The 26,919-nt window shown below is 47.1% G+C and overlaps 1 long non-coding RNA gene across 1 annotated transcript in view; it reads right to left on the minus strand.

The window, feature by feature from the left end:
* LOC132541757 (uncharacterized) overlaps positions 1-26,919 on the minus strand; it is an 84,042-nt gene that overhangs the window by 17,105 nt on the left and 40,018 nt on the right. The window contains exon 2 of the long non-coding RNA XR_009552855.1: positions 12,864-13,010. This is a non-coding gene — a long non-coding RNA (uncharacterized LOC132541757). The remainder of the gene's footprint in view (positions 1-12,863; positions 13,011-26,919) is intronic.

A 26,919-nucleotide genomic window follows, 5' to 3' on the forward strand; every position in this document is an offset into this window, starting at 1 on the left:
CAATGTGAGCTCTGGGATTAGCTACTGGAGATGTCTCAGTTTTTCTGCCATTCTAACAGGAAAGGATGAAGGGTGGCGCTCAGACAGTCAGCAAATGAGAGATACTTTGAGGACTATAGGGACTCCTTCAGCTCAGGTCCCAGTCACTTTGAACACTGCCCTTCTATTCTGGGCTGAGACTATCCACTACTGGCCTGCCTCCTCCCACTGAAAGCTCTTTAAGGGAAGTGTCTGCGCCTATAATCAGCTTCCCTGGTGCAGCTCCATTTATCTCAGTGCTCGAAGGTTTTTCTCGGACTACTTTGTCTTCAACAGCTAGGTCAATACAACCATTCCAGAGAGAGTCAGTGTTTACGTACAAGTTTCAACGACAGGAGACCCCAGATTTGTATTCAGGAACAAAGACAACCAGTTGCTCCAGTGGAAGTCCATTTCCATCTCGGTATGAGCTTTGCTCTGATGGAGCATTCAGGCACAGGATCTGGGAGAGTGGGATTTGAGCTCTGCTAGACAGGACCTGAAAGACTGGCATAGTCCAGAGGCACCACCAGTGTGGTGTGGCCACATTCCCAGAGAAGCCTATGTACTTGGCCTATTCCAAGTACATCCATCCCAGCCTGCTTGTTGGGCAGATGACAAATCGGGGACACTCAAGGTCACTCCAAGGATGAAATGATAGGAATAAGGCCAGGTATTCTCCCCAAAGCAGACTGGATGTCCACAATGTCCACAACAGTGCTTCCCAGGGAAGAAGCCAGCATGCACGTGGGTGCATACCAGACCCAAGAGGCCACCAGCCCCTCACTGGAGACTTTTGTGACACTGACCAAGGAAAAGGGCTGAGGCATTCATGATCCTTTTTCTGAACCTCTGCCCCAGAAATAAACAAGTAAGAGACATCTGAAGGCCAGGCTAGTCACCCACCCAAATGGCTGGCCCCTCAATTGGAGACCAAAGTACCCTCCCCCTGACCTGATCTCTGTTGTATGGGAAAGTTGACTTTAGACCTTCACCCTGATGACATGAGCCCTGCCCTCCATTCAGCCCCTCATCTGTCTCCAGCTTCATGTTTTATGTAAAGGGGGCTGGGACATGGGAGGGGTGGCTTGCCAGTGGCAGGCCAGAGAAGCAGGGGAGACACAATGAATAAAATTCTTTGTTTAAGAAAGGCATGAGCCGCGCGTCTGCAAGCCCGGGAGAAGCATGTCATTTTGCTGGAAATGCGATTTTCCCTAACAAGTACAGAATTCTACATGACATGTTGAAAAGTGTATCTCTTTGAGAAGCTGCTCTGTATCTCAGAGGCATCGCCAGTACAGAGCCATGTAATGTGGCAGTTGCCATGGCAACACCTCGTTTTCCATAGACAGGAAAATCAGAGTGGCTAAGTCAATTGAGAGGCCCCAAATAATGTCTCAAGAGCAGGTTGAGATGTGGTGCCTGCTTCCTCAGTGACTGGGGTGTTATTTGGGGGTCTGGAGAGCTACCTTACATGTGCTTCAGAGAGAATCCCCAAGATAATGTGGAATGCCTTCTTCTCTTTTGTCAGTGGCTAGGAAATTATAAAATAGGATTTGCCCAATGTCACCAGACAAGATAATGACAGGTCCCTCACAACCAGGCACCAGTGTTCACAAATGAGGTGACATTGGCTCCAACCTCCCTCCCACCAGTCTCCCCTTCTACCTCCAGGTCCACTTCCCCAAAGACGGACATCAGCCCTCAGCACCAACTAAGCTTGATGGCAGTATGTCCCTCGCACCCACATGTGCTGCTCAGTCATGTGTGTCAAGGACACATGCACTCCCAGTGTCAAGGCCACACAGAGCAGGTGCTCCAAGCACCAGGGGTGTTGAACTAACAGTCATACACACCCAACCACACCTGCGGCTATTCAAGCTCAGAGGTTGAGGCTACATCACCCAGGGTCTGACAAGGGGCCTCACAAGGAACATATGCATATGACTGTGACAGCTTAATGCAACACTCACACACACACACACACACACACACACACACACACACACACACACGTGCAGACACACACACACACTGCAGCCAGTTCTCTGCCTCCCACTCACCAGTCATCCGCCTTTCCTTTATCAGGCATTAGCTGGAAGCAAGTTAGCCATTCTCCCACACCTTCCTCAGTTTGGTGACTTGTGGTTGTGTATGTGTGTGTGGGTGGGGGGATGAGGGAGTCTGGAGCCCATGGAGGAAGCAGCTCCCCCAAACAGACACCTGAGTCAGCAGAGTTCAGCCCTGTGGTCCTCTCCACTCTCAACTTTCATTGTGTCACCTGACAACCAGAGCTTCCTCACTCATCTACTGGTTGTGTGCCTAACCCTCCTACCTCCCTGGAAGTTACCAGCAGCTAATGTGGGGGCAGAAGTGAGAGAAGCATCCATCCTATTCTTTAATCTCCAAGTACAAGTTAGCATGGGGACTGGGAAGTTCTGGTGGCACATTCACCCCTCAACTTCCTAGAGGAGAAATTTTATAAAACTGTCAGAGATGTAACAGAACTGTCAGAAGTACAGGAAATCAGCTTCACAGATTACAAAAACATATGTCAGGGACCTATTGGTTTCATGACAGTGTGAAAATCACAATTTTTCTGTCAAGATAGAAAATAGAAACAGAGGGAAACCAGGAGCACTTTAGCATATACCAACTGACAGCAGCAAGTTCAACCCACTGTCATGGGGAGAGATCCTCTGGGGTAGGAATGAGTGATCTGAGCTCCCCTTGTTCCCACCCCCACCCCAAGCAACATTCACTTCCTCCACTCCAGTACTGAATCCCTGCCACCTTTACCTCCTGAGAATGCAGAATTTCATTCTTCTTGTATTTCCCGAAACCTTCACCTTCAGCTAGTAGTTGCCCTCCAATGATGGGCCATCCAGGTAATTCCAGATAGCAGATAGCAACTGGGTCATGAGCTGTCCTGGCTGCTGAGCGGTGGAAGAGTCAGGCCTCCTCACTGTTCCCTTCTGAAGTCAGACTGCCCTGTGACTTTCTAGGCCTATTCTCAACTCTGACACCATCTTCCCAGACAATAATTCTAGTCCATCTGCATGTTAGCTACCAGGCTCGAGCAAAAATTACTAAAGTCATGGGCCCCATGGAACAAACCTAAAATAGACTTCCTAGCTTCTTTCCATCCAAAGACCCCTAATCTCATCTGCTCTATTCCTATCTTTGGGTTCGTGTTTAGTAAGTGATTTATCCTGCTTTATACTGCCCCTCAGCCACCAAGCTGCAGATGCTACTAGGATTCAATTCTGACTTCCCTGTGCAGATGACTTCACCAATGTGTCCCAAAGTCTCACCTGCCCAGAGTCCTACCCTACTAGGGAACAATAGAAACAGGCTTGGGTATAGATTAAACTGCCAACATCCATGTCCAGTGTAGAAGCAATTACAGAAGCCAGATCTTTCACCTTCTAAACCCCATAAAGAATTTTGGTCCATGCTCCCAGAGGGATAAAGAATGGGGAAGCTTCCAATGGAGGGAACAGGACATGGAGCTCTGGTGGTAGGAACTATATGGAATTGTACCCCTGTTATCTTACAATAAATCACTAATAAAAAATAAAACCATGGTGTGCACTTGGAGAGTGCAGAAGGGTGTCAGGGCAGGGCCAGAGCCCATAATTTTGAGGAAACCTCAGTGCTGTCAACTTGTCTACATGTCCCTCTGCCTCCTTGCAACAGGAGCTCAGAGCCCTCTTTCCTCTGAGGATCTTCACAACCCTGCTGCCCAGTCTAGCAGTCTTTCCTGGAGCTGTATCCAGAGTCAGGATGGAGACATCTAGTTAACCAACACTGGGAAGAGCTGATAGACTTGCATTGTACACTAACAAGTAGTTGGAGTAGAAACACCTCAGAGGATTGGGAAGTGCTGAGGTACTGTTTGTAGTCAGACAGATTCAGGCTTAAAGGAATCTGAGATCCAGAGGTACTCCTGCCCTTGGCTAAAGTAGTTGACATCTCAAAGCCCCAATTGCCTCAAATGTCCACGGAGATGAAAGTATTCATCTGGTTGACTCGTGAGGGAATTTTACAAGATATCAAATGCACATTTGGGCTCCCAGGAAGTACCCCCTCCATGGGCTCCCAAGAAGTACCCCCTCCATGACTAGTCCCCTCCACAGCAACAGACAGGGCCCCATCTTTGTATATCACATTGCAATTGAAAATCCATTTTACATCTTGAACTTGGTTAGACATTTGATTTCTCTTCTGTATAATGGAAGTGACTGTTTCGGCCCTTGTACCTTTCCCTAAAGCCACAAGGAAGCCCCTCAGCTCCTGAGCACGGTCTGTGTATGTCAATCTGAGCCTTCCAGAAAACAGAAGTGGATGTGAGAGTCAATGGGGAGAGAAAATGTGAGGGTAAGAAAGGCTGGAGGAGCTTTCAGAACATAGAGCAGCTGTGACAATGAAAAAAGGAGAGGAGGAGGGGCAGGGGTTAGATAGCATAATGGTTATGCAGAGACTCTAATGCCTCAGGCTCTGAAATCCCAGGTTCAATCCCCCACACCACCATACACCAAAGGTAATAAGTGCTCTGGGAAAATAATAATAATAATAATAATGATAAATAAAATAAAAAAGGAGATGAGGAATTCACCATGTAGGCCAAGGAAGGCTGACCCACAGGCTGACCCTTTGCCTGCAACATTCTCCCAAACTCTGTGCCTAATTAATCCCAGCTCACCCAGTGAGGCTCCAAGCAGAGGTCCCTTTCACCAGGCCCCGTAACTGCATGGAGTTCTTGCCCCTCTCCTTACACTGTGCCTATTCACAGCTGTGCACTTTCCCTGCAGACCCTGGGCCAGGGACTGTGCCAGACCTCATTAATATTGCTGAATTATGAGGACAGAACAAAAACCCAGGAGCTGGCAGGGGCATTTGAATTTGGGAGTGCTGATTCCAAAACCCACCGCTGTGGCGCCTCGTCATTAGGGAAGGCTGTACAAACTTTTCAAACAGGAAGAGCACAGATACCATTCAATTAGAGAGAAAGAGAGAGGTAGAGAGAGACAGTTATCTGGTATCTGTGCTGCCTGTGTCAGAGTCAAATCCAGGATATTGGGGTCCATGCATTAGGGTACCCAGAAATAAGTACTCAGAAGCATTACTGATGCTGACTCAGGAGAGATAGCATCCAGGATACAGATGTCTCCGTCAGTGAGCTGGGAAGCACTTAAAGTCACCAAGCCTCATCCTGAAAGGGATATCTGAGTTGATAACTGACAGTCAGTCTACTCACCAGCTGCCTCAGACAAGAATTCCCTCAACCCTCCGGAAGTCCCCAAACTGGTCTCTCCTACCTGTGAGCAGTCTTGCCTGTTGTTATCCATAGCTCAGTTTGTTATCCAGAGTTCAACTTTTTCCACATTATGGAAATGTCAGGAGGTGCTGACTCTGACCCATCCCTGTGAGACAGAGGAGGAAATGAAAGGCCAAAAATAGGAAAGGGAACTTACTCAGAGACACCAGAAACAACGAGGATGTCTGGGTTCTCATTCTAGGGCTGTCACTGGGAAGATCAGGACACTGCAGCTTTGCCCTTACCAACCTCAGCCCCATGTCAGTTCCAGATCACAATGGGCCTTTCTCCCCCAAGTAGCTCCCTCTTTCCACTTAGGCCAGTAGATCCCAAGACCATCCTGACAGTCTTAGCTAAGAATGAACCCCTCTTTCCAGGAGCTGTCGCCACCTTCTCTAGTTTTCCCCTCTCGTAGGGGAAGGCATCATACCGGAGTAGGAATTCAGCTAATAAATATGTATGCAGGATTTTTATTACTTAATAGTTGTAAGGTTAATCGTCGTGGTGAACGCCTATATTTAATGTGTCAATGGAGCTGCAAAATGCCAAACTGAATAGCTTTAACACACATTAGTTCTACTTGTGAATCTACAAATAGGAACCTTGTCAGAAAAGTATTCAAACCAAGATCAGTATTGATTTTGGTCCTCGGGAAAGGCACTGGACTGTGACAGTTTAAAATGATAAATGTCTAGAGAATTATTTGCCCGTATTGATAAAAAGAGCAGATATAAAGCTGACAGTCTCAGAGGCATAGCCACTGAGTGAGGGCAGCACATCCAACATTGTTAGGGGGCTCCGAGCTAATCTCCCCTTTGATATGGAGAAGATCCTCATCTGATCTGGCCCTGCCCTGAGACTAGAATTGCAATTACAAAGGAGGGGTCTCCTTGCACATGCTCAGCCCACTCCCAGATGGCTGCCCTAGCCCCCTCCCCCCACCACCACCACCATTCTTGGTAGGTAGCATTCCGCAGAGCCCTAGAGATCATTCATGCCACAGCCTCCCTCCTGCAGTAACTTTTTGGAATAAACTGGCTTTCAAAATCAAGACTGATGTCCCCAGCAGGGCCTTAGCACTCTTGTTCCAAATGGCACCACCACCCTTCCAACGTCATCACTCAGAAGTTCACCCCACAGGACCTCCGTGACAGCCAGACTGGCCGGTCACAGCTCCTGTGAACTCCCTCAAAGGCTTTGTTCACACCACTGCTCTTATCTCAAATGCACCTGCTATCCACTGTAGCTGTCTGAAGCCAACACTCAGACTGACTCCACCCCCACATCCTCTTTGTCCTCTATGCCAGTGTCATTGTGACTTGAACAAGAGGGCCACCAACCAAGATTACCTCTTTGATCAAACTCTAGTCAGGCTTTTCCAGATGTCCTTCTCAACTAGATTGAGCCTTTTTACATGCTCATCTCTGCATTATACAATTTTAGGAAAAATTCTGCTAAGTCTCCCACCACCAGTATCTGATCACCACCCACATCTAGTGGGGTTTCTCATCCTTGACCATCTCATGGGTGACACCTGACCACCCTGGCCCACTGGCAGAAAGATTCTCGTTTGGTAGATTTGACCAGAATTCCCTAGTGTTTCCACTTCATAATTTTATATCACTACCTCCCACCCTGCTCCTTGGCTCTGTATTTCTTTTTTTTTTTTTTTTTTTGGTCATATTTAGAGTTGAGCCATTATCTTCCTCTCCTGTTACAAAACATCACAATAGTTTCCCCACACATCAGGCTAGTGAGGAGAGAGAGAGAGAGAGATAACCCAAGAACCAAACTCATGATGGCGAGGCCATTCAAATCTTTATTCATCCGCACACCCCAGAGTCAGGTCGTAGCACACCTGGTTAAGCCACATGGTGCAAACCACAATGGCTGGTGTCAGCCTTCCGGTCCAAGCCCATGTGCTCCTTGAGGCCAGAAACCAGAAGCCCTGCAAGTCAGAAATGGAAGTGGCTTGACAATACCATACATGGTTAGGAAAGGGGCGGAGAAAGGTAAAAGGGGACTGGGAAAGGTAGGGACTTCCTTAGCAACTGTTGCTAGGGTTTTAACTAGTAGGATTAATAATACCCTGTGGGGAATTAGGGAGGAGACCTTTCAGGCAAAACAATGATTATGTAGATAATATGGGAGCAGGTCATAGTATCAGGAATGCATGGTGGTTGTGAGGCATGGAGTCTGATAAGATGAGGAAAACCTTGGGGGTCATGTCCCTCCTCACTCGACCTCTCAGTAGAGAGAGACTGACAGGATGGATGTGCCCCTCAGTTCAAGCCCTGCCAAGCTCAACCACATCCTCACAATTTCCCTACACACCCCTAGTACATAAAGACTGTTTCAATTATTTAACAAGTAGCATGGACTGGTGAAATAGCTGACTTAGATAGTATGCAGCCATGTGTGCCACCCAGGCTCAAGCACTGAAGGAAGCTTTGGTGTCATGGTTTCTTTAACTCACTAGCTCTCTCTCCCTCTCTCTCTCCCCTACCCCTAACCCTAACCCCTCTTTTTCTTTATCTAAAAGACAAGACAAAAGTATCATGAATAAATTTGTCTTTTACACTGGACACACAAGATGAAAGAACATCCCGTTCACTCTGTCTCCTTACCTACCTGTTATTTTTCCTTCTGAGTCTGTTTTACTGCCTGAAGATATGTTTATATGTTGGTTACTTTCTGTCTATCTTCTAAACCGCAAATTCAGGGTGGGCCCATTGTTCATTTTATTCATCACTGTGGAATGACATCTATCCTATGAAGGTACAAAATAAGTATCTGCTGAATGAATGAATAAATAAATGAATGAGTGAACAAACAAACAAATGAATAAATCCTTTAAGAAATCTTTAAGGGCCTATGAAATAGCTCCTTTAATTAGCATACTGCTTTGCCTAAACCTGGGCCCCACCATATTGAAGGAAGTTTCAGTTCTGTGGTGGTCTCTCTGTCCCTCTGTCCCTCTGTCTCTCTGTCTCTCTGTCTCTCTCTCTCTCAATTCACTATCTTTCTTATTTTCCACCAGGGTTATCTCTGTGGCTCAGTGCCAACACTATGAATCCACCACTCTTGGCAGCCATTTTTCTTTTCTCCTGCCCCCCCTTCTATTTTGTAGGACAGAAAGAAATTGCAAAAGGAGAGAGAAGGGGAGAAAGACAGACACCTTCAGACCTGCTTCACCACTCATGAGGAGCCCTTCCCCCACCCCATTCGCAGGTGGGGATGCACTCATGCATTCACCATCTTGCTAAAAACAAAACAAACAAACAGACAAAAAAAAAAACAGTTTTTCAAACACCCCCAGCTCAGTGATTATCTATTTCTCTCATCTCTCCAAATTGACTGCAAACATTTCCAATCCTATCATCACCCACTCCCCTAATCAAAAGCTTTCTACTATTCCTTGTAGCCTATGGACCAGGTTAGCACTCCTTGGTTCTACACTGTAACACTGTGCCTGAACCTTCTACCTCTTCCCCTCAATTCAGAATCTGCAGCTGGGTGTCTCCTTCCTGCCTGCGGCCTGGCCTGACTGCCCTCTCTCTTCATGCCGCTGTAAGACAGACTTCTAGTGGTTTCATACTATTTTGTCATCCAAAGTGGCCGCTCCCAGTTATGAAGCTAAGGTTCTGTCCTGTTCTGCCCCCATCCTAGGACCTGGGCCAGCACAACAGAATGCAGTCAAAGTCTGAGCTCTGCTTGTTTCATGGGAATCTTAATGCCAAGCTCAGTTGGAGACACCTGAGTTCACATACATTTATACCAAATGGTGTGGCTGGAGACAATTTTTGTTTATTTTTGCCTCCAGGGTTATTTCTGGGGCTCAGTGCCTGCACTGTGAATCCACAGCTACTGGAGACCATTTTCCCCATTTTTTTTTCCCTTGCTGTTGCCTTTGTTGTTGTTACTGTTGCCATTGCTGCTATTGTTGTTGAATAGGACAGAGAGAATTTGAGAGAGTTGGGGAAGACTGAGAGGGGGAGAAAAAGATAAGTCGCCTACAGACCTGCTTCACTAGTTGTGAGGCGACCCCTCTGCAGGTAGGGAGCTGGGAACTCGAACCCAGATCTTTGAGCCGGTCCTTGTGCTTCACACCATGGGCACTTAACCTGCTGCACTACCACCCAGCTCCCTGACTGGAGATAATTTCAAAGTTTCAACTCCCAATGACATATTTTTCCTCCTGAAATCTTTGCTTTCCCCTCCCAGTCCTGCATCATTGCTGTGTAGTGGCACTGCTGTGCAGCAAAAAGGAAAAGGGATCTGTGGGATATTCTAACTTTTGCTTCCAAATCATGAGTCTTCTAGGAAAAAATGCGGAAGGTTTTCAGTGAAAGAATGAGAGAGAACCAAGGTGTTAGTAAGAAGCTGTTCACAGAAGAAACATGAATGAGAAGGCTTTCTCTCCAGAAAGAAACAAGCTGGGGGGGGGGGGAAGACCTGTAGGTGTCTTGCCTTTAGGAGTAGAGACGTAGAGACCTGCCCTCTGCTTCCCAGCACTGGCCCCAAGGAGCAAGAGCTCAGGGTAATGACTTCCTAGGGTTTGCAAGTGGGTGGCAGGGGTGGGGTCAGGCTCTGAGCAGCCTCTGAAAGGAGCCAGAGCCCTAGAGAGGGCTGGAAGGTGGCCAAGAGCAGGCCAAACCCTGCAGAGTATGCAGATGGGGAGAACAGAGAGCCTGGTGGAGGAACCCAGAGGTGACATCAGAGGCCCAAGAGGACTAGAATGAGCCCCGCTCCTGAGAGGGAGAAGAACCATCCAGAAGAGCTGTGTTGAAGAGCTTCTGCTAGCCGTACATGGTTGGCTGAGGTAGACATGAGCTACAGGAAAAGGGACAAGAGACTTGTAGTTCCAACCAGACTAGGTACTACCCGAGGATGGACACGGCACCCCTTCTCCATCCACTCAGAACTACTCCTGTCTCAAGTTCATTTCCTGAAGTTTCACCCCCATGAGTCTATGACCTACAGTGGCCTGAAAGATCCTAGAATCTAACCGATCACTGTGGACCTGCAGTGGGCTAAGTCAGAGATGGAGTTTCATACAGGCAAACGTTTTGAAGATCCAAAGCCAGAACAGAAATCCCTAGAGTCAGAGTGCCCAGTAAATCAGGTGGAGTAGTGAGTGGGCCTGGTCATGATGACAGCCTGAGGAAGATAAGAATCAAATGGCAGGGATCTTCAAGTCACTGAGAGCAACATCAGAGGGGCTGCTGCCCACCCTCCACCTCTCCAAGGAGGAAGTGGCCAAAATTCATGAAGACCAGAAGCAGGAAGCTGGACATCCTATTTAGCCAAGGTCAGGAGCCTGAAATTAGTCCTGCTTGCTCAAGGAGAGTAGCCTGTCCTAAGAAAAAGACTACCTGCAGGGGGGCATTTCTGATGAAGCCCAGTCACTAGGGACACTGGCCCTCCAGCCCTCGTCACTGTTCCGTTTGCTCCTCCTGTGCCTGACCCTTGGCATCCTCTCATCCACCCAGGCCTGCCTGCAGACATGACTTTCTTCCTCATGATGATGTTACATGTGGCATAAGAAAGCTAGTTATATAACAGGCTCTTTTCTAGTGCCCTTATTATAAGAGCCACAGAGGGTCCAAGACACCTTGGAGTCCAGTGAGGGACATCCTCTTCCTGCAGCAGGGAACTGGCCCTCATAAATAAGATTCCTAGGGGTTAGGCAGTAGCACAGCGGGTTAAGCACACATGGCGCAAAGCACAAGGACTGGCATAAGGATCCCGGTTTGAGCCCCCGGCTCCTCACCTACAGAAGGGTTGCTTCACAAGTGGTGAAGCATGTCTGTAGGTGTCTATCTTTCTCTCCCCTTCTCTGTCTTCCCCTCTTCTCTCCATTTCTCTCTGTCCTGTCCAACAACAACATCATCAATGACAATAATAATAATAACCACAACAATGATAAAAACAAGTGCAACAAAAGGGGAAAAAAGATGGCCTCCAGGAGCAGTGGATTCATGCAGGAGGCACTGAGCCCCAGTGATAACCCTGGAGGCCAAAAATAATAATAATAATAATAATAATAATAATAACAACAACAACAATAATAATAATATTCCTTAGAGCCCTGAACATACAGTCAATGAAAGGAAAATTGCTGTGGTGGTTAGAGGAAGGGGGTGGTTCTGACCCATACAGAGACCCCGTCCCTTTTCTCTGCCCTGTTGCTGAACTTACAGGGTTCTACAGAACAGTTTGGGAACCAACAACCTTGTCCATACCCCTCATTCTACCAACAGAAAAATGGCATCACAGAGAAAGGCAGGAAGGTGTTCAAGGTCACAGAGCCAGTCTGGAGAAGAGTCTGAGTTCAGGACATGGTAAGAAGGGAAGGTCACTATGCATTCTTCTCTGGCATCAGAAAGCTGTAACCTACCAGAGGGACAGAGGACCCAGCAATTCCCGCACAGCCTTGAGTAAGGCTTCCTCCCCCTAGAGAAGCTGAGCACTCAGTCCAGTAAAGAGCAAGTCTGCTTGCTGCCACAGGCACTGCTCTTCTGCCTCATGGCTCTCTTCCAGCGCCTTTCACTCCCTTCCCTTTGAAGTAAGTCAGAGCGCACACAGCCCGGAACAGTTCCCAGACATGGTGCCGGTGCCCTCGCTCCCTGCTCGTAATTAGCCTGTGATAGATGTCGGCATTGCTGCTAAAGGTATCTGCGTGCAGGCTTTATGGTCATTTTCCAACAGCCTAGACCTTTTAAACTCTCTTGTGGGAGCAGGTTAAGATGATTATGCAGATGGATGGGCCCTTGTGCAATATTATGTCAGCGATGGAGATGTAGGAGCTGCAGACGGGGCACGATTACCACCAAGAGGAGGCTGCTGCAGCCTGTACAGGAACCCTGGGCTCTGAGAACATCACACACACTCTCACACTCTGATTCACTCCTCCTCACTCACTCGCTCGAGCTCTGGTTATAGGCAGACAGTGTTCCCATGGAAACATGAAATGTCAGCCACATCTGTTGGGATGCCAAGAAGGCACAGGTCTGCTGGGAGGAGAGAAAGCCCAGATCCAAGGAAAACTGGCTCTCCAAATGGGTATGGGGCAAGCTAAGTAAGATGTCCCCAAAGGACAGTCCAAAGAATGGCCCAAAGGACCAGCAAGCCTCCATCAGGTCCTAGAACAAGAGTAAAGAGCGACACATAGAGGCATTAGTATCAGAGTCCTAGCATAGTCTAGAGATGGCTGCTCACTTGGCTCTGAGCTTCCCAAAGACAAAGCAGGGAGGAAGAAACAATCAATTTTTATCTAATAGTGGGGGGGGGGAAACTCCTATAATTGACCTTCCTTTTTCTAATTCCAAAGATGTAAGAAAAGTCTCCCAGCAAGTTCCTTGGCAGCTCCTCTCCTGCAATAAATAAGCATGGTCATTACTACCTTCTTAGGGCTGATTCCAACACCCTGTTTTCAGCATAAGTCAATGGTGTAGCTCCAAAGAGAAGCTCATGGAGGAGGTTCTACCAGGAACAAAACCAGCAACAAGGTATGGAAAGGTACCTCAGAGTGAAGGTCGGACTTTCAGCAACCCCCAGAAGCAGAGTCTTTTCTTCAGGCTTCAAGGAGCTTACAGTTGTCATCTGAGAGTGACCAGCAGGACGAGTAGCCTGTTTTTCTGATAAAGGGTGGATCCATGTGTTCTGACATCTGTGAAGCAGAAGATATGGATTATCAAATAGCCTTAAGGGCTGGACAGACAGTTCACAATTAGGGTGTCTGCGCTACCATACATAAGACCTAGGGGCCACATGAGAGATGCTGCGGCATTAGAGAAAGCTTTGATACTGTACTGTCTCCCCTCTCTGTTTTTCTCTATATCTGAATGAAAATAGTGGCCCAGGACAATGAAATCATGCACGTGTGAGGCCTCAGTTCCATCAAAAATAAACCACCTAACGTATAATAGGGGTACAGAGGAGCAATAATTATCAATAGCAGAAGTATATGCAAGCCTGCCTGTCTGTGGCTCATACTGGTCTTAGTCTCTGATACTAATCCTTAAATGGAGTGAAGGCTGCTGCTCTGCCGACAGTCCATGTGTGGCTGGCTCAGAATCTGGGGCGAATGAGACCCGCAGGAGGCGGACTTCTAAGGAGGCTGTGGGTACAGACATAGGGATATAAAGACAGGGTTGACACTGTCTTTTCCCCATGAATTTCATTCCTTGTATCAATATATAAGAACTAAAGCACAAGTCTGTATCTCCTAAAGTCAGCACCCAGAAGTGGGGATAAGAAATGGGCTCCTTTGGTGGGGAGGAACTAGGAAGCCCTATACCAACACACATCACCATCTCCCTGGATGAGTTGTTCTGGTTGGCTGTGCGCCCACCAGCAGCAGACACTGTCCTGAATCACTTACTTCATCCTGCCCAATGACATGTTTTCAAGGTGGGGATACTGAAGTTCAGAGAAACAGTGGGACTTTCCTAGGGTCACCCAAGAAAGGTTGTCAAGCCAACACAGAGAGGCTACAGAGGTATCTAACAGCAAAAAGAAATGAGTATCAGAGAGGGTCCAGCACTGAAGCCAAACAAACCTGGCTTTAAATCCCAGCACAGCTCCTCTAACTGTGTGCCCTTAGCCCGGTGAGTCAAGAGCATTAATCCTCCAGTTTTGCTCTCAAAGTTGATGTTAGTTACTCCCACCTCCAAGAGTCACTGTGAACAATCAGGAAGGAGACTGTGTAGGAAGTGTGCCCAGAAGCATCCTAGCTGGGAGAAGGACTGCCCTCTGAGAGGTAAGAGTGTCCTGTCTCTTGTACCACTGGACCCACACAGGGTCTCGGAGGGTCTGGCACTAAATAAGTAGCTGTGGAATCAATACAGGCTTTTGCCCTACTGGAAAGCAGCCTAGGCTCACAGAACACATAAGAAGTGAAAGCACGCAGTTTTTAAATGTCACAACTGAGATCCACCTCCCAAAAGCAATCACTGTTCTGTGTTTTTGTTTGTTTGTTTTCAGGCAAGTCATCTGAGTCCTATGAATTTCTCACCTCCCAGACAAGACGGAGTTCTGCCTTTTCTACTTCAAGCTGAATCAGTGATTGTCCTGAGGCTCCAGCCACATTCCTACCCCCACCCCCAGAGCTGCTAACTTAAGGAAGGAGAGTCCAGCCAGTCTCTGTGGTTCACCATATTCCTCCACTTGTTGCAAGTGAAACGGAAGACTTCTCCTCTCAGGAATGGTGATTTCACACACCTCACTCCTGATTCTAGATGTTTTCCAACTACCTATCCCAGGGCACTGTGACCTCAGCCTGCTCCAGGCTGCTGTTGCTTAGACACTGCCAATGTCCTCTCCTCTCCTCTTCTCTCCTCTCCTCTCCTCTCCTCTCCTCTCCTCTCCTCTCCTCTCCTCTCCTCTCCTCTCCTCTCCTCTCTCTCCTCTCCTCTCCTCTCCTCTCCTCTCTCCTCTCTCTCCTCTCCTCTCCCCTCCCCTCCCCTCTCCTCTCCTCTCCCCTCCCCTCCCCTCTCCCCTCCCCTCCCCTCCCCTCCCCTCTCCCCTCCCCTCCCCTCCCCTCTCCCCTCCCCTCCTCTCCCCTCTCCTCTCCTCTCCCCTCCCCTCTCCTCCCCTCTCCTCTCCCCTCTCCCCTCCCCTCCCCTTCCCTCCCCTCTCCTCCTCTCCTCTCCTTTCCCTTCCTCTCCTCTTCCCTCCTCTCCTGTCCTGTCCTCTCCTGAGCCACAAAGGTGGCTGTCACCTAAACAAAGCTGCACCTGCTCAGTGGGGGAGGTGGAGGTATGGAGCTCCAGTGGCAGGAGATGGAGGGCTGGAGACTCCATTCTCAGAAGGTGACACTGGACTGTGCTCCAAGGGATTGAGGCTCAGCTTCTGACACAGAAGGTCAAAATTAAATATTCACTGGACTAGAGTATCTCTGGAGAGATGAACGAGAGGCAACGGGGGAAGGGAAAGAGCAGCTGTGTGGGAGAACTGCTGTAGGGGAGCATCCAGGGAGCACCCCAGGGCCCTGACATCCTAAACCAACGCCCCTGTCTTCAGCCACCAAGTCCCAGCAGGCAGCCCCAGCCCAGGGAAGTGTGAGCACCAGGTGTGTGACCCCACCCACCCCCACCCTGCCGAGAGGCTCACCTTTGCACACAGTGAGCTCTGCCCTGTTGGCTGGGTTGTGGTTTTCCCTCCACTCCATGAGCTGAGCTGAGAGGAGCTGTTTGTGTTCCCATCAACCAGCCCTGATTAAATCGGCTGGGTTCCTCAAAGGGCAAAGCCACACAAACGGAAACTAATAATAATAATTTGCTAATTGCCTCCAAGCTGGAGCCACCCTAATCACCCACGGATAAAAGAGAATGATTAAAAGTCCCCCAACCAGGATTTGACACCATACCCCACCCCCAGTCAGGCAGGCTGCAGTAGAAGGGTGCAGGTGGCAGGGTGCTGTGCTGAGAACCAGAGACACAGAGCAGAGGAGAGCCAGATGGTGATGAGGGAAACAGATGCCCCCATCACCCCACAACTGCCACCCCTCGCTCAACCCACCACTCCTCAGCCTGTGGTGGTGAAACTCCCAGCTTCATCTCTTATCCATCAACCCTTTTATGTACCACCTCCTCCAGGGAGCCTTTCCAGACTGCAAATAATTCATTCCCAAGAACTAGTGAGCCTTACCCCTGCTGTACAGGTGAAGCACCTGGGACTCTGAAAAGTGCATCAAGTTGGCTGAGGTTACACTGGAGAGAACACGTGGGTACATGTCTCCTCCCCATGGGGATGTACAGTGAGAGTAGCTTTTCTGTTAAAGCACTTTCTCCACCCCACCCCCCACCCCACAAGTGTCATCTTTTCAACTATTCCTAAGGTAGTAAGTTGACAGGAGAGTTGATTTGACTGTGGTGAAAAGTCATTAAAGAAAACAGTGTAAAAACAAGCCTGTAAGGAACTCTGGTGGTGGGTTTGGTGTGGAACTATACACTGTAATCTTACAATCTTAACACACTATTAATAACAAATAAAAAAATTAAACAAGCCTGTAAGACATATAGAGAAGATAGGCAGAGGGGTCTGGTGGTTTCCACACTCACTCCCACCCCACCAACCAAGGAATGGTCAGGCCTGACCCTCCCCAAACTCATTCCGGTCCTTGTATAATGCAGCTTCTCCTCCCTAGGAGTCCCCTAATCTCCTATTACCAGCCTTCAGACCCACTTATGAGGGACTTGACAGCTCCCTTGTCTAGACTGCAGACTCCTAAAGTCTTAATTGCTCTTTCATCAGCAGAGAAGGGCTGCTTCTTCCTCAAGCAGCCAGCCACTCAGTGAGCCCTTGTGGAGCTCCTACTGGTACCAGGCTGTACTGGGGAATCAGAGACGTCTGAGGATTTGATGGATCATCGGGGTCAGAGGAGGACAGTTCAGAGGCTGCCTTGGCTGGGCCTCACGCCAGATGTCAGACTTCCAACAAAAAGCAAAACTCTAGCTGTCTGGATGCCCCGCCAGACCTCCAGAGAAATTGGGGGTGGGGACACAGGAAAGAAGAGATGGGGGCTGGGAGAAAAGCTCAGGCTGCAAGCTGCCTTCCCACATTGCCTTTCAACAACCTGGTCCAACGGCACAGTGACCTCTGTGGCTGTATCAGCACTGAGCCCCAACAGACACTCTCCACATCTTTACTGAGCACCTACTACATTCTGAGCAACATGTTCAGTGCAGGAAGAGTGTATATGAAGGATCTGGTTCCTGACTGGGCATTACCACCTGGCTAATTGGTTCTCACGTTCATGCCCACCTTGCCCGAGTGATCAGTAGATTAAGGGTATGTGTTCCCATAGCCCTCTGCTCTCCCTGTGACACCAAGGGTTGGATTCTGATTTATGTCACCCTCTCACCCACATCTCAATTCTGAACCCATCCAGGAGGTTCTACCCCCAACTCCAGTCACCAAGGGGCTCCATGAACAGTAACTATAGCCTAGTGACATCCCCTAGGCAGGGGGTACATGGGCATCTTCCATGTATGTCCCTGAAGGACAGCTCCCTCAGGCTCAGTGGAGCCACAACCCCTCCTTGGCATTCAAGGCAGAAGAGAAGAGCCCTCCTTTGTCATCATTCTAGAAAGATAGCTCCCTGGGGGTAAGACTCTGGGTTGTCATAAACAGGACTGTCAAGCCAAGAGCCATTAATTCATCTCACAATCATCTAAGTGCATCTGTTTTTTTTTCTAAAAAAAAAAAAAATCATTGATTGCTTGCAACATGCCAATCCTGTCATTTGCTTCTGCTTTGCATCCCCACTACCACTGAGGAAGCAGGGCTCAGAGAAGGGAAGCAGCACGTTCAAATCACCCAGCAAGTCAGAGCATACTGGGATCCAGTCCCACCTGCTCCCATACCAGGAGCTGGATGTCTTGCTTCTGTGCACAGCCCCCTCTGCTCCTCCAGGCAGAAGGAAGCATTAGCCTCACTACAGGGAAGAAGCTGCAGATTAACTACCTGAGCCTGTGCCTCACTCTCAACCAGCCATGCTGCTGCAGCCACTGCAGTAAGGATGAAATAGAGCCGTGGAAAACCCAATAGAGTGGTAGCCATAAACCATCCCTGCCAGGAAGGGCCCAGTGCCCCTCATGGGAGAGGAACAGCACTGTCAGGAAAGAGCAGCTACAATGGAAGAGGGTGATGGGGCCCTTCTAGGTCCATATTGTACCCCAGGAGGCTGGAAGGAGGCGGAAAAGCTACCTTGCTAGACAGAAACCAGGTGCTGCTCTATAGATCAGGAGGTGGGCGGAGGGGTGGAGGGGAGAGGAGGCAGACCATCTGCAAGGAAGAAACTGATTTCCTCGATGACATTGGATGTATTTCTGTGGAAAAGCCCCAAGATGGCCTTCTAATGGAAAAGTTAGGGCTCTGCTGTGCTGATATGTCCATCAAATCTTCCCCTGAGGGGAGACATCCTGCCTTCCAGAGCAGAGAACAATGGATACCCAGCTGAGCGTGTGTGTCTGTGTACATGTGAGCCTTCTCCCAGACACTGCCAAAGGAAGAGATCAATTTGGAGAATTAGAGGCCAGCCCACTTTGCATGGTTTCTAGGAGGCAAGTACAGTAAATAAGGATTCAGGAAAAGAAATGTTGCATCATTCAATTAATTTTAGCCTTGAATTGCAGCGACTAGGTGGGGATAGTGGGGGGGGTGTAATCAATACCAAGCATTCAGCTTGCTAACATGAAGCACATTTCATACAAAGCTGGACATTTTTCTCCTTGTCATACAGAATTATCTTAATTATTGTTTCAAGGAACAGCCTTATATAGCATCATCTAGTAGTCCAGGAGGCGGCTCAGAAACTCGTCACTGGAATAATTTATGATTTTCCTTTCTAACATCTTGGTCTTGTTTGATATGCTTGCCATTTCTCCCTGACAGGGAGGTCGATTAAATCACATTTATATTGTAAACGTATGCATTGCTTTTTACCCAAGGCGCTGGATGAAGAGATACAGGGGCCCCAAGGGAGGGAGAAGCCAATCCACTTTCATATTGCAAATTTCTGCTGTTCGGAAGAAATGAATGGTTGCCAGGGAGAACTGGGAATTACTTGAGGATGCAAAATGTTATTTTAGAATCCTTTTGAGAGGTGTTTTTCCCCCTCCCCCACCTCCTCCAGCATTTTCACTTCTCTTGCTGCTAATGGAGGCCAGCACCAAAGGAATGCACTTCACTGGCATTCTTCAGGGGATCAGAGGGACGCAGACAGCTGAATTTCCTGCTGGCGACCTGAAGCAGGCTGCCTCTTGGCCTCCGCGCAGGGTGGGGGGCATGCAGAAAGAAAAAGGAGCTGTTCACATTTTGCAGAGCATGTCCTCTCCCCATCCAGGACTAGATGGGGCCCCTGTAGAGCTGGTCCTTGGGTTGCTGAGGGTGGGGGAGTGTACATATCAGAACGTACTCAGAGTGAAGAGGGGAAAGGTCATTAGCAGGGACCAGGAAGAAGTGACGCTGCACCATCATTAACCTAACAGAACTAATTAGCAAACATTCAGGTTTTATAAATTATGCAAGATGCTCAATTTATACTTTTTCAAATTCCTACCATAACATAGATAATGAGGGAACATTTACAGTAACAGCGTAACCTAATCAAGAAACCCTTTCATTAGCATGAAATCTTCCAACACGGTGTTTGCGAGCACAACAAACGGAATTATAGATGCCAGGGGAGGCCAGGGAAAAGGCTGGGTGGTGGGAGAGGGGTACAGATTTTACATGTGGCAAAGAATCCCCCACTCTGATCCCCAGCAAGAAGTGGAGCTTTCCCAGCGCTCAGTTTTGCAAAAAAGGTCAGGGAGACCTGGAAGGTCCCTGAGACTTCACAGCCCACTCTCTGAGTCAGTCCATGGGTGATTTATAGTCTCTTCTGTCCTGACCCTTGAATCCAGGAAGACTGATAGCTGAGGTGCAGGCTGGCCTTTTGTGCAGGCCAAAAATACCCTCCATAGGTTATGAGTCAGGCCTATGCTGAAGGTGTCATCTTCTGTAAAGAAAAGACAAATGACTTGAGCTCCAAACAGGGCAGTGACTTTGCCTAGTCTTCTTCTAGCGTTTGCCCTTCTTCCATAGCCAGTCAACAGCGTCAGGTTGAGCCTGATAGTCATTTCAAGCTCACTGCTAGTGGCCAAAAAGCAGGGAGCATAGTACAGGCATCATCTTGGAATCCTAGGGCTCAGACAGATCCCATGTCAGGATACCAGACCAAGTAAGCAGGTTAACCCCCTGCAGACTGAACTCACTATTTCACAGGAAACTACTTCCCATGCTAAATAGTTCTCAAAACTTTGAAAGATTCTCATGAGGAAATGACAAAAGCTCAGCCTTCTACTGACCTCTCCAACCATAGGTTCCCAGTAGTGGGGCTGAACTGTAGTCTTCATATAAGTCACTTAGGTACCTATAACAAAATATCACCACAGACTGAGTGGCTTAAACTACAGAAATGCATTCTTCATTTGGGAGGTTTGAAAGTCCAATACCAAGGTACCAACAAGGTAGATTTCATTCTGAAGTCTCTTCTTTTAACTCATAGACAGTTGCTGTCTCTATGTGCACTCAAGACCCCTTCTTTTGTGCAAAGAAAGAGAGGAAAGAGGGCCCGGTGGTGGAGCACCTGGTTAAGTGCACGTATTACCATGCACAAGGGCTGGGTTCAAGCCTCCCCTCCCCACCTGCAGGGGTGAAGCTTCATGAGCAGTGAAACAGTGCTAAAGGTGTCTCCCTGTCTCTCTCTCTCTGCCACTCAATTTCTCTCTGTTCTATTGAATGAAATAAAGCTAAAAAATTAAAAGAGAAAGAAAGAAAAGAGAGAGCTCTCTGTTATCTCTGATTATAAGTTCACTGATTTGATCATGAGGCATGCACTCTCGAGCCCTCATCTAACCCAAACTAACTTCCAGGGGCATCACCTCCAAATGTCATCACTTGCAGGAGTAGATCTTCAACACATCGATCTTCAGGAGACCTAAATATTCAATCTGAAAGTGTTATGTCCATCACTCCTTAATGTGTGAACTGTCCTTATTTGAAATAAAGATTTTCATAAATGTGATTAAATTAAGAATCCTGAAAAATTATCACTCTGGAAGTAGGCCTTAAATCCAAAATAAGACAAGGAAAGGATAAAATGAGAAAACAGAGACAGAGATTGGAGTGACAAAATCTACGAACCAAGGATCAGCAAGAATTGTTGGCAGACAATGTCTAAATGCATTAATCAGGTTTCTCTATAGGAATAATAGAATGCACATATATATAAAAACAAGTTGCTGTAAGGAATTGACCCATATAAGCTAGAAGGCTGAAATGCCCCCCTGTCTTCCAACTATAAGCAAGAAACCCAAAGAAATCCAGAGATGTATTTCCAGTCTGAATCTAAAAACATAACTAAGATAACTAAAAGTGTAATTCTTTTTTTTTAAATTTCTTTATTGGGGGATTAATAGTTTACAATCAACAGTAAAATACAATAGTTGGTACATGCATAACATTTCCATAAATAATACATCCCCCACTAGGTCCTCCTCTACCATCATGTTTCAGGACCTGGACCCTCCTCCCTATCCCAGAGTCTTATACTTTGGTGCAGTACACCAACTCCAGTCCAAGTTCCACTTAGAGTTTTCCCTTCTGCTCTTGTTTTTCAACTTCTGCCTATGAGTGAGATCATCCCAATTCATCCTTTTTTCTTTCTGAGTTATCTCACTTAACTTGATGTCTTTGAGCTCCATCCAAGATGGGGTAAAAAAAAAAAAAAAAAAGGATGAATTCACCATCAACCTGAGAATTGGAGCCTCAGGAATAAGAGTCTCTTTAAACATGACAGCAGAGGAGGACCTAGAGGGACACTGAATTGTTATGTGGAAAACTGAGAAATATGAACAGGGGTAGATGATTATGAAAAAAAGTATAAATTCTAAGCCCAATCTGAGGGTCTAAGAACCAAAGAACTGACTGATGGTGTATAGTCTCAATCTGAGTGCAGGAAAAGATAGATAAATGGATATTCCAGCTCAGTCAGACAGGCGTGAAGAGAGAATTCTTTCTTCCCCCATCTATTTTTTCTATTAAGTCCCTTAATGGATTAGATGAGTCTCACCACTAGAGATGGCAATCTTCTTTAATCTGTCTACTGATTCAAATACTAATCTCTTGTAGAAGATATCCTTACAGACATACCCAGAAATAATGTTTAACAAGGAACCAGACATCCCTTGACTCAATCAAGTTGACATATAAATGTAGCCATTACACTAATCCTGTGTCCATTGCCTGCAGTGGCAACAGTAGCAATACCCTACTCCCTCCTTGCAATCTAAAGACAAGGTATTTTATGATCACAGCTAGATACTCCTAGTAGTTTACACTGCTTCTTCTATGGCATAGTTGTTACCACCTCATTATTCTGATAGCTGTTTTTTGTCCAACCAAGGCACAAGCCTTGGGATGAACATGGATGAAATAGAGTAGGACTTCACTTCCTCCGGAACCATTAATTTATCACTCATAATTCACTGATACATTCATTCATTTATTCATTGAGTGAAAAACTTTAAGGATCTCCTAGGTAACAAGGCCCATGCTTACAGCTAAGAATACTGAGGTGGAATGACAGAATCTCTACTTCTATGGAGATTTCAGACTAACTTGCACCCTTCTGCTACCTACTTGGCCACAACCCATTGTATAAGAAAATATCCACTGGGGGCACTTGTATGAATCAAAGCCCAGGGCTCAGTGGCTCTGTCTTTCATCAAAGTCTGACTTCCCCACCAGAGCAATCCTCCCAGTGCAGTGAGGATATTTCAAATACCGTCATGGAGATTACCTTTGCTATAACTGTTCAGAGCATGAGTTTCAATTACCCAATCTCTGGTTCTCTGGTGCAAGAAAACCCACATTCGTGCCGGGGAATGTTCTCTCCCACATCATTACCCAGGTTTCCACATTCCCTCCAGTAATTTGCAAGCTGCAGACTGTAAATTCTTCCAGGAAAGTGCCAGAGACAAAGGTATTCTGCTTTACCTTCACAGCCATGTGGCAGAGATGGCTCACAGGCTATTCCCCTCCAGTTATACCACTTGCAGAGAGAGGAGAAAGAAAGAGAATGTTTCTAAAATTACTCCCAAATGTTCCTCTGAAAACCTTAGGTTGACCCTGCTTGTCAATGAACTATTCATAGGGTGACAATTTCATAGATCTTGGTCAATGAGCATAAATCTCTGCTTTGGGAGGAGGGGTGATTATGGGCCTGCTTTTAGCAAGCGCTCTTGCAGATGTTTCCAAGCACCTCGTCACTGGGTACCAGAATCACACATCTGGATAATAAACTTGAGGCTTCACATTCAGATGTGGGGGGTGGGGGGTGTCGGGTCAAGACAGTACAAATGAGAGACAAATAGAATGGCTCTAAAGGTATCTCCCAAGCTGGGGAGATAACACCACACCATCATTAGTGCAACAGATTTTCATACCTGAGGGCACCAGACGCTCCAGGTTCAATCCCTAGCACCACCATAAGCCAAAGCTGAACAGTTCTCTGGATAACATAACAATAAGTTAGTAAGTAAATGAATAGGTAGGTAGGTAGGTAGGTAGGTAGTAAATAAAGGTGTCTCTCTTGAAGGTCAATGGAAGGAAAAAAAAAAAAAAAAAAACTCAAGACATCTACCCAGCTCTAATCCTCATAATTCCACAAAGTCAGCAAGTGAGAAGAGACTGCTCCATTTTATAGATAAGGAAACTGGAGGCTTAGGAAGCTAGAGAATGTAGAATTGGGGGGTGTGGGTGGGTGGTGACACACCCAGTTGAGTGCACATAGTATATAATGCAAGGACCCAGGTTCAAGCCCCCACCTCCCCATCTACAGTGGGCAGGGGGTGGGGGAGGGGGAGTGCTTCACAAGCAGCAAAGCAGGTCTGCAGGTATCTTTCTCTCTTGCTCTCTATCCCTTCCTCTCTCAATTTCTCTCTGTTCTATCCAATAAAATAGAAAAAAAAATGGCCACCAGGAGTAGTAGATTTGTAGTGCTAGCACCAAGCCCTGGAAGAAAGAGGGAAAGAGAGAAACAGAAGAGGAAGAGAAAGAGACAGGATGTAGAATTAGGATTGCTGAATGATTTTCGAGGCTAGATAGGACAATTCAAAGGTGCTGCTTAGCCAGGTGATCATCGGAGCACAATCGTCACCCCATGTCCGGGCCAGCAGAGTTGTGCAGACCACGCAAGCAGGCCTTTAGCATCTACCTATCGCTCTGGCACATTTCCCAGTCTCAGTCGAAACATTCTCTAGACTAGGCTGAGCTTGATCATGTTTCTAATTCTGAAGACTAAAAGTCATATAGGGTCTTCCTCTCCTCTCTCAATTTCTCTCTGCCCTATCCAACAACAGCAATGGCAACAATAACAACAACAAGTAGGGCAACAACAAGGGCAACAAAATTAGAAAAATGGCCTCCAGGAGCAGTGGATTCATAGGCACCGGGCCCCAGCAATAACCCTAGAGGCCAAAAAAAAAGTCAGGTATGGGAGCCAGGTGGTAGTGCACCTGGCTGAGTGCACATGTTACAATGTGCAAGGACCTGGGTTTAAGCCCCTGGGTCCCACCTTCAGGGGAAAGATTTGTGAGTGGTGAAAGGGACTGCAGGTCTACCTATCTATCTATCTATCTATCTATCTATCTATCTATCTATCTCCCCCTTCCCTCTCAATTTCTGACTACCTGTATACAATAAATAAATAAAGATTAATTAAAAAATTTTTTAGAAAGTCAAAGACAGAGACTGTATAATGGTTACTCAAAAGATTTTCAAGTCTTAGTTACCAAAGGTTCAAACCCCAGCACCACGATAAACCAGAGCTGAGCAGTGCTCTGGTTTCTTTCTTTGTATCTCTCTCATTAAAATAAAGTAAATGTGAGGATAGGGATATAGCGTATTGATTATGTTATGCCTAAGGCACCAGTGGTCCTAGGTTTAATCCCCAGCACCACTAGAGACCAGAGCTGAGCAATGCACTGGATATAATAAAGGGGGAGTTGGGGGGGGGGAGAAAGAAGGAGAAAAAGAAAGGAAGAGAGGGAGAGAAAGAGAAAGGGAAAGAAAACAATAAAATACAGAGTCTAGGCAGTGGTGTATCTGGTTGAGTCCACTCATTATAGTGTGCAAGGACCTGGGTTCAAGCCCCTGGTCCCCATCTGCAGGTCTGAAGCTTCACAGCAGCAAAACAGTGCTGCAGGTGACTCTTTCTTTCCCTCTCTATTTCCCTTTTCCCTCTCATCTTCTCTCTATATATATCCAAAGTAGATAAATAAAAATAAATCAGATAAGAAATAAATAAAAAATTTTCATGTCAGATGTTCACATCCAAAAATCATGTCTTAGGTAGATTATGACCATAAACAAGAACACAAGGGCAAAGCATATGATTTGATTGCATCATTTGAATGCCTAAGGCTTAAAAATATGAGACAAGGGTAGAGGGTTAGTGGGGGTAAAAAGGAGAAGGACAGATGCAATGTAGGAGAAGTAGTAAGACTTCTACAGATGGAGCTGCTCCTTTCTGTGGTAAGCAAAATACAATTATCCTTTTGTCACAATTCCCATGAGGCCCCACTAGGGTACAAGTCCCATTTCTGGTGCCTTTAAGAAACTTAACATCTTTCAGTAAACCATTTTTCAAAGGATATTTGAGTAGGCCTTCAGTTTTGGTAATTAAATGAGCCTAACTGCAGGTGTCTAGGGCCATCTCCCTATTAACCTTGTACGTACACAGATTTCCCCCAGGTCCTCCCAGATGCACATGAGAAACAAATCCGAATGTGGAGCTCCCCTCCCTTTTGGTGCTTGTGTGCTGGTGCAAGAAACCAAGACCAGCTCTTAGAGGGATTAGCTATACTAAGGAAACTACTGACAGTCACAGCTAGCTCAGGGCTGCCTCACTAATGGGGAGATGTTAGTTGCAGCACCACAGTAGACAATCTTTGCTATTGGATTTTTGTTAGAGGCCAGGCAGGAAAAGGTAAGCAATACTGAAGATGCAACAGAGAAGCAAGCAGAGTTCATTGAGGACCGGGAGAGTTCCCAGGCCGGGGAGTAAAGATAAGGGCCACTGAACTGGGTCTTGATGGAATGTGTGAGTATGAACAGGGTGAGAGGGACTTGCATAAAGTAAGAAGACTTAACATCCAGCCCATGTGGAGAAGGCTGATGTGTCCCACTGACCTCAGCTAGTCTCGTCAGCTATAGCCTCTAACACATATAGGAGACATAGGTGGCAGGGGACAGGAAGAAAGCAGACATTACCTTTTAAATACCCTGCTGTCCTCCTATCAATTCAAGGTGAAGCATGTCACCATTTGTTATTATTGTTTGATGATATAACCTGAGGATGGGGTTCTCTCCACACTGCACAGATGAGATGCATGGAGTTCAACAAGGTGAGGCAATTTACCTTTGGTCACTCAGCAAGATACCAAGACAGTCCAAACAAGGGTCCATTTATTCTGACCCCAGACTCCCAGCAATCTTTACTAGACCCTTCTTGGAGCAACTAGTTGTGAGCAACTCTTGATTTTCTCCTCAGTACACCCTACAGTGAGGTCTTTCAGGGCAGCTGGCCTTCATTATTTTTAGTGCTGTTTACATATGAGAGCAAGGCAAGATGAGCAAGGAGGCAGTACAAAAGAGCACCAGGTCAAATGTAAAGCCGGTGGCAGCCAGAGTCCTTCCTTTCCCTCTCCTCCACTCTCCACTCAGCATCAAACCCTTCTGATTGTTAGGAAAATAACTGAGGCTGCCATTTGATTCCCAGCTGAGGGACTGAGGCTGGGTCAGGGAATTGATGGCCTCTCCTGGCAGTGATGGAAGGGCTAGAGGCAGTGGAGGTTAGAAATGCAATTTCACAGAGGAGCTGAAGACAGGATTGGGCGGGGCACGAATGAGGGACAGGGTGGAGAGGAGACATCATGGTCTCTAGGAGGAAGGATTGGGGCAAGGAGCTATGGAGGGTTGGTGGCAGCTTTCAAGCTGTTAAGCATGGGCTCCCTGAAGCCCATAGG

Source organism: Erinaceus europaeus, chromosome 1 (genome assembly GCF_950295315.1).
Source record: "Erinaceus europaeus chromosome 1, mEriEur2.1, whole genome shotgun sequence".
Classification (NCBI taxonomy): domain Eukaryota; kingdom Metazoa; phylum Chordata; class Mammalia; order Eulipotyphla; family Erinaceidae; genus Erinaceus; species Erinaceus europaeus.